At 36.7% G+C, this 8537-nt stretch overlaps 1 long non-coding RNA gene across 1 annotated transcript; it reads right to left on the reverse strand.

Annotated features, from left to right (window-relative positions):
• Window positions 1–521: 521 nt before the first annotated feature.
• Window positions 522–2223, reverse strand: LOC308195282. Its single transcript, XR_013951388.1, has 3 exons — window positions 2197–2223; window positions 1397–1441; window positions 522–731 (listed from the first exon to the last, which is right to left on the reverse strand). It is a non-coding gene; the product is annotated as an uncharacterized lncRNA (long non-coding RNA).
• Between the last annotated feature and the right edge of the window lie 6314 nt (window positions 2224–8537).

Raw genomic sequence — 8537 nt, forward strand, 5'->3', positions numbered from 1 at the left:
CTGTAAAACTATAGACCTTATTTCCATCTCACTGCCTTACCCTGCTTGACAGCGGTCTTGGATAAGTTCTGCAGTTTGTAGCCACAGTTTTACATTGATGGTGTTTGTTACTCCAAGTAATTGTTCAGCAAACATGCAGGAAAGGATTTGGGTTTTCAGCTACAAATATTGAAGGCGAGCGAGCTCTTTAATAATCTGATACATACTTCCATGTGGGTGAGAGCTTGCACTCCCCAACCATCCTGAAAGCTCATTACATTTTATTCTTCTTTCATACATATTTTAGTAGTGTCAACTGGAAAAACATTACCCCAGAGATGAAATGAGTAATTACTACCTACTCCATAATTGCAAATAGGTAAAGGTCTAACATTAGGACCCTATATCTGCTCTGTAAGAAGGTGGGAACCCTTAAAAGAATATGAAAAACTGACTCTGGCCATGAGAAGATTGTCAGTGACAAAAACTCCCAGTGAATACTTCTCAAACCCTGGAGTGAGGAAAAGATATGGATAGAGAGGAACAATGAAGGGGGAGGGAGCCCAGTCAGAAGTTTCTCCAAGAGGAGCGCAGGACTTAGATTTAAAGCTCCAAGGCTGCACTAGCTTACCCCACATTTAAGACAGGCTTTAAACAGTCAAGATAGACAAAGTCAGGCTTTTACCTTCAAGACGTGCCTTCCATCTGGACTGCTAAGACGACGAGTCTCCAGCCCCTGAAGCAGACCAAGTCTGGAAGAACACAAAAATGTCTTAACCTCTAGGAGACAGCCAGAGGCTTCCACATTCCATGCAGTCTGCAAATTTGTAGCAGTCTGATCTATGCACATGACATCCTTGCAAGTATTAAAATTAAATTAAAAATAATGAAGTATTTGAAATCTATTCATGGATATTCCTGGCAGGATCTATGTGGGCTTGGGAGTAAGAAAAATTTACTAAATTAATAATTCACTCAGGAACAGTTTGCTCTGTGTATATCCTACTTAAATGTTTTCACATGTACATTTTTTTAAAAAACAGATTTACTCCTTTTTAGCCCTCAACCAGCCAATGAAATCACTTTCTAAAAGTCCAACAGAGAGCTAGACGAAGACAGAAGTGATGCCCTTGACTTCAGGGCACCAGTGCCCAAAAGCTTGAATCTAATGACTTCAGTCTGATTTCAGGGATGCTATGGCAGGACTAGCATCCTGCTTGCTCAGTTGCATGGTGTTTATTTTTGATGAGCAGCACAAAAAATTTTTTTTTTTTATCACACTAGATTTGTAACTATAATCTGTATTTCATAAATATGGGGAAAGGATACTTTCTACAAAGGGATTGTAAAAAGAGAAGGACTATATTCTAGGAAGCTTTCGGTAAGAAAATAATGTACTAAATTAAAAAAAAAATACCTTAAATGCAGGAAGAAATCAACAGCTGTTTGGGAAACTAATCTACTAATTAAAAAGACAAACATCTACTGAGTCTAATTGATCTGTTTTAAATTGTTCAATCCTGTCTCAATGTCTCAATTCCCACTGAAATTGGGTGTCCCATAACTTTAGATGAATAATGTTTCCATACACACAAAAATAAAACTTTTTTTTTTGCATGTTCTAAAGAGATAAAATTAATAACACTGAAATTTCCCCCCCAAAATAACTACTGAGGCTCTTCTTCCAATTATTCTTTTTTTTTTTTCAGATCCTGAAGCTTACATTTGGGATTTAGTAACTAGATCAAACAATGAAAGACTGAGATCTACTAGACAACCCTGAGGGCTGATTTTTCATCCTAGACTTAATTAAATAAGAACATTGCTGTTATTTAATACAGATTAGTGTAAAATTTTGCAATACAAATATTAAGCATGAATTGTTAATTTTAATTATTTGTGTGTTTTAATTACTAGGCCATAGTCAAGGCATTTAATAATCCTTTAAAATGTTTATATATAATCTATCTTGAAAGTTTATTCAGCTTATTTCATCAGCTTTTTTGGTTTTGTGTAAATTTTATTGTCATATGGCAGCTAATTAGTGATTCAGGAACCAGATTTTAATGCTACTGGGAATACTTCCATTGACATGAATTCATACTCAAAATTCATACACATTTTATTATTTTTTCAACTCCTGAAATGTTTACTAAAACAAAATTTAACCAAAGCCATGGGCAGTATCTCTTGGTTCTTTCATCTGATTTCCAGTACCTAGGATTTCTTAAAGAAACTCTTAAAGAAACTTCAGAAGTAAAATATTCAAGGGAAGAACTTAATGTTTCTTTAAGGCATATCGTCTACTACTGAAGACACCCAACTACTATCAGCAGTAAACTATGCTATTACTGCTTTAATAGCTGGCTACAAAGCCACATTAGAGGAACAAATGCAGAGACCTGAAAGTTCAAAAGATCAATAGATAAGCAGCATGTTACGTGATAGTTGAAATGAGATCCCCTGAGAAATGAATCTTGTGCCATAATAAACAAGTAATCCTGTGTGACTTGAGACCAACTTTACCATAGAATTAGACTCCAGACACACAATCTGCAAAATGCTGACAAACTGCAAATAAAGGTATCATCCTTTTTTACAGATGTCTCGTAAAACAACAACTCTCCCTCCACAGACTTCCTCCCACTGTTAAAAGTGGGCAAAGCAAATACAATAAGGAGTAATGTCATCGCATGGAGCACTGCTGACTCTGGATATCTGTCTTTCTTCCCTCAGCTTTCAGTGAACAGACAAAAATATACTTATTTCAAAAAAAAAATTTAATTAGTGTCCACCAGTTTACACAGGCACAATCACAAACACTTTAAGCAGGATTCTGATTTTATCTATTAAATCAATCTCATACAAGGGGTTGAATGACAAAAATAGAGCCTGAACTTATATTTTTCAGATGTCATTTACCACATGCTTGCTTTTTGTGTGTTTGTTTAGTATTTCCAATATTCCACTTCCTGCCAAGTGTCAAAGCTGCCCTGGTCAGATTGTCAGGAGTCCAAAAAGCAGAGCAAGTAATCTCTGGGCATGCATCAATTAATTCTGTTTTAAAGACACAGTAGGTCTGATGCACCTCTGATGTAGATTCACTGCACATATGGCTGACCCATTTTTGTGCCCTAAGACCAGCATGTCCAGTGCATCCTGGACTCACCATGTGTACAAACACATTCTGTCTGACTTCCCAGAAAAAAAGAAACAATGCTTTGGAAAGGTCAAATGATGGCTAGTCCATCAGTCTAACTGAGACCAAAATTTGTAGTAAACAAATATATAGATACAGGTGCAAAACTAAAAACTAGAAAAGGGGCTTTAAGAATAATTCAAAGATTGTAAGGGAGAATTTTGTGTATATGTAGGTGTTTCTTCTTTTTTCCAAACCCTTTCCCAAAATCTCATCATTCCAACATGTTATTGTTTCTTTTCTTTCCATTGCTTCACTTAACTATTTAGACTGATATTCCTCCTTACTCTCCTTCTCCACCTTCCCCAGGTGAGGAAGTACTACTGGAAAGAAAGACAAAAAGGGAAAGCTATTAACACCAACTTGCTTTGCCCTGGTCTTGGCCTTTACATAAATTAGTGCAACATATGGCTTCAGATAAGAGCGATGCATTTGAGCAGGGTCTTACTAAGGAGTGCACACTAAAACACTATCTCTGGATATACTAGTGAGTGACCTTGACACACCTGAGTGCATCACTGGATTTGTGCTTTGGTCTCTAAAGCACAAGAGCTTTTCATCTTTCAGACTCTTTAAGCCATGCTTGTCAAGACTATATCAGCAGCAGCCTTTGGCAGGGCAGACACACAAAAGGGAAGCTCACTTAATTTAGAACTTGCTTGTTAAAATTGGGAAAAAGTTGTCAAAGATTCACTTGGAAGGGAAGAACAGATCAAATTTGCCCTCATTCATTAAGGCCTACCTTTATCTCACAAAGTGCAACGTGGGAATCTGTTAGACAGGCAAGAGGTAATTCATCATACATTGAATAAGAGTCCTGACTCACCCAAGCAGGCAAACTGACACCAAGATTCACCTGCCTTCCTCCTCTTTCTCCGATGTTTCACAGCTAGCCCTCTGCTGAGATGGCTGTTGAACACACAGTCAGCAAAAGGGCACATATGCTGCTCGCTCCGCAACTCCACATCACAGCCTGGCATCTTAACACATGCCCAGTCTCAAAAGATGTCTAAGTGAAAGTACTGGATAGTAAACTGGAGCAGCAGGGCACAGCCACATGTCCTCTGTTACAAAAGGTGGGACAGAGGGATGAGATAACAACTAAAAAACTACAAGAAGATTCAGCAAACATCATCTGCCAAGACCTACTTCAAAATGTTTTTTCAAAGTGCTTCAGAAACTCTTTAAACTTTTAGAAGGCCATATGGAAATATGACTCCTATGCAAGACCACACCACCACACAGCATTGCCAGGGTGCATATACTGAATATACAGTATATATGGTCTCAATCTCTTCAGACTTCACTACTTTTCAATACTTCACACTCAATTGCAGTGCTTGGTCTGATCCGTCCAGAAAACCTTGCTAAAGTTACTAGATTTTAGCTAAATTCCAAGATTAGTTGCCCTTTTCTACCATCCATAGTCTCTTCTCCACAATTAAAATCACAGGAGGCCCTTACATGTATTATGAACCATGCCTACATCACCTTTCATCTAGGAATTTACACATGGGCAGATGTTTTCTTTATTCTTCCTGTCAAACCAGGTTCTCACAATCTTTTAGTGAGAAGGACAAAACCTTAGTGGTTACCTAAACAAACTGGGAAAAAGCAGTGCTAGATCTAAAGCTACATTATTAATAGAACAGCTATGAACAAAATCAAATGCAACGTATTTCCATCCCATTCCTTCTTTCCTGACAGAAATTTACTTTAGAACAAAGAAATGAAATCAAATTTATCCTTTCCATAATGCTGAATTGATTGAACATGGGTAAAAATTAGCTTCTCAAAGGATGAAACTTTCCTAATTCGCATGCTGATCAGTCTGACAGTGCTACATTGGCTCCGTGTGTGTGTGTGTATACACATATATAAACACACATACTCCTGCCATTTCTATTAATTCAACATGTAACCATATATATTTAGCTGAGGCTCGGATTTCATGTTTATAACTTGACAAATTAGTTTAGTGCTGCTGTGGAGATAGAATCAAACTGCTGTGTTTACACTGTGTTGCCTCTTCAACTATGACTATATAAAAACAGCATTTACTAAAGGAAATGGAAATTCACTTTGGTCATGAATGCTCTGCTCAAGTAAAAGTTCTGGAATTTAAGAAGCACTTAGTTGCTGCATTAGGCCATTTAGGATGTTTCAGCGTCTCAATTGACTGTAATACCAATCTGCTCAAGTGCCCTGTTAATGACCTTCCATCTCAAAGCAAGCTCAGGAATTCAGTGTTTATACTTTTTTTTTTTTTAAACTATGCCATGAACAGACTGAAGGACAGATCCTTCCTTCTCTCTCTACTGTGGCAGAAGGGTGTAAACTGTTAATATCTCAAGCAAAAGAAAGTAACCTTAATGCCTCTTAAAGAACAATCATTGACAAAAGTGAGGAAAAGAGAACCCCTTAAAATTACAGTGTTGGACATTAAGAAAGGTAGAATTTTAAATATTCTTTCCGAACCAAAAATACACTAACTTCCATGTGCAACATGAAGACTTCCTAGTTTTGTGTTATTGTTCTAAATAAATACCTAAGATGAATAAGACTAAGACTAACACCTAATATGAATCTAGACAGAGAAACACCACTAACTTTTTCCCAAAATACCCTAGAGAGTTTTAAGATAAGTAGTAAGTAATGTAATCTAAATTTAGAGGACTGGACCTTCGGCTGATGGCTTCTCTGCAGTCAAAAATTTGAGTCATTTTCACAAACGGAATATGTGATCCAAACTATCTGCTTTGTTAACAAACATGAATATTCAATCATGTACCCTGCCAGGTCTACACTTTATCAGCTGGACAAAGAACATAAGGAAACTTATTTGAGATCTGTAATTACCTGCATTATTTACATTTTACTGTCATAGGCCCTGGTAAAAAAAAAAAAAAATCAGTTACAGTATTCTGGAAAATACTAAAGCCAAGCTCCATTATTTTACCTTTCTTCATAAGCCTCCAAAGAAAACTACTTATAAATTTTACACACTGTTTCCTCCATACAGCAACATGATCCCATGAGATTTCACATCTATACAATTTTTCTAAATTCTCATGAAAAACAAATTTGAAAGAAAAAAACTTGTAATACTCTCAAAAGCTTCTGAAAGCTGAACACTAATTACGGAGGGTAATAAAGAATTTAGCAAGTAATTGCTCCCCCTTCTCCCCCCTCATAGAAATTTGAGAATGTCAGACACTTGGCTTGCTTTTAGAATTTGTTTTTGCATATTCACGAGAATAATCACTGATTTTGAAAAATACAATTATTTTTTAGGAAATGTCAGTTCTTAAAATGTGCAGTGGACTACATGACCAGTATCAGTATCAGTTCTAGGATAAAGGCCATCCCAAGGTATCTCTCATGCAGCTGTTGACGAAGTATGGCCTTAACTATGTTGTAACACAACAATCGGACATATGTAAGCATACAGTTCAAGCCTTGAATTGTGGCTGCTAAATGAACTTGGCTCAGTCTAATTTTCATTTTATTCATAGCATAGATCACCTCAGCCAATATGTCTAGTTTAATACCTGACCCTTAAATAAGACTAGATAGTAAATACTGCCACTGAAGTCTGTGGGAATTACGGGGCTACAGTCAGTCTGTACCCCACCGTTACTACAGTCGGACTAGAATGTGAAATACTGTGTTCATGTATTAATTCTATCAGGCAGGACATATGGAAAGATCATATAATACCAGCCAATACTGGAACCACTAAAAGACATCACAAAAATGCTATTTTAAACAAAACACTCTCCATTAATAGTTCCGTGGTTTTTGTTGTTGTTGTTTTTGTTTGTTGGTTTTTTGTTTGTTTTTTGAAATGTTCAATGCAAATTTCATTGCATATGCTGTGGCAAAGAGTATCAAGTACTAATACCTATTATTTTCCAGTGAGTTCATCCGGCCCCTAACCCTCATTTTTAGCCCATTAGTAGGCCGTAGGACTATTCTTCTGTGGATTCTCATACTATATTTATCTCCATTATTGTGGAAATATATTTCTGAAGTGTACTAAATTGTTAGATTAGGTACCGCTGACCACAATTTAATAGGAGATCTCAAGGCATGGGAGGAAAACAAACCACCTGCGCTTAGACCTCTACCTACTGGTTTTACACTGCGAAAATTAATTTTCATCAACACAAATCACCTAATCAAATTCAGTGAAGCAAGCTTCACATTAATATTATGCTGCATCTCCAAATATAGGGTTCCATTTTAGACACAATACACAACAAACAAACTGGACTTGCAACCCAATTAGAATAAAAGCATTCAGCAAGCCCCCTTGAAAGTAGAAATATTCACAGAAAGAATTTTAAGTAAATGAAGTCTGGGGACATTTCTAAGAGTACTGTGCAAAGGAAGCCATTTTCTGCCCAGAGCAAAAGTTAAACCAGCTTCACAGAAACCTAGGAACTACGCTCTGTACTCTTGAGCACCATCTACTGACATTAACTGTTTTCATATTCATAGAAATGGCACTCAAAGGTGTACGCAACTGAATCTTCTAAATAGCTCCAAGGCAACAGACAGAAATGACAGATTCACTTGTACACTTTCCTGGCACAGATAGCTTACACCTGAAACACATAATCAAGCCTACTGCATTTCAACAACAACAGTCTTAAGCAAACCATTACACTGCTAGGTTCATCAGACAAAAAGCTTCTCCAGTACGAATGATGATGGCATTTGGCAATATGATGGCAATAATTTAGGCCCCTAGATTTTAGTATATTGAGAAAGACCAGTTTGCAGGTGGACACACAGTAGCACGTTTGCAATTTTTTAATACAAACTCAACTGATTGTTCATTTTAAATTTAGAACCTTTCCTTAAAATACAACTGAAGCTATAGAAGTAATATAAACAGATTTTTCTAACAAGAACTAAAAAATAGTAATAATGGCACAAAGTGGAATTTAAAGTCAAACACTAGTGTTAAGATATACTCAGGGTTGCATTCTTGTAAAGTGTTTTATAATAGCAGAAACTTAATTTACCACACATTTTTACTACTTTCAGTGGAATAGCATTTCTCAGACCGTTGGACCTCAAGCTTTCTTTAACATTTTCTAGTATCTAAAAGCCCTGCTGTGTAAACTTTTCTATTCAAGAGGTGGAGAAGCATTTAGTTGAAGCATTAGAAAATTCTGATGCAATGCTGTCTTCAGATTTGTTCTGTCAAGTCTTTCTTTAGCAGTAAATATGGAGAGACTGAGCTCAAAGTTGGCTCACAAGACTAGAGGTTCCCTTACTTGCAAACCAGACTATGGGGGAAAAAGGGATGGTAGAACTCAGAGGAGCAGCTTCATGCCTGGCACTGGTC

Source organism: Anser brachyrhynchus (assembly GCF_964034855.1).
Source record: "Anser brachyrhynchus genome assembly, chromosome: 5".
Taxonomy (NCBI): domain Eukaryota; kingdom Metazoa; phylum Chordata; class Aves; order Anseriformes; family Anatidae; genus Anser; species Anser brachyrhynchus.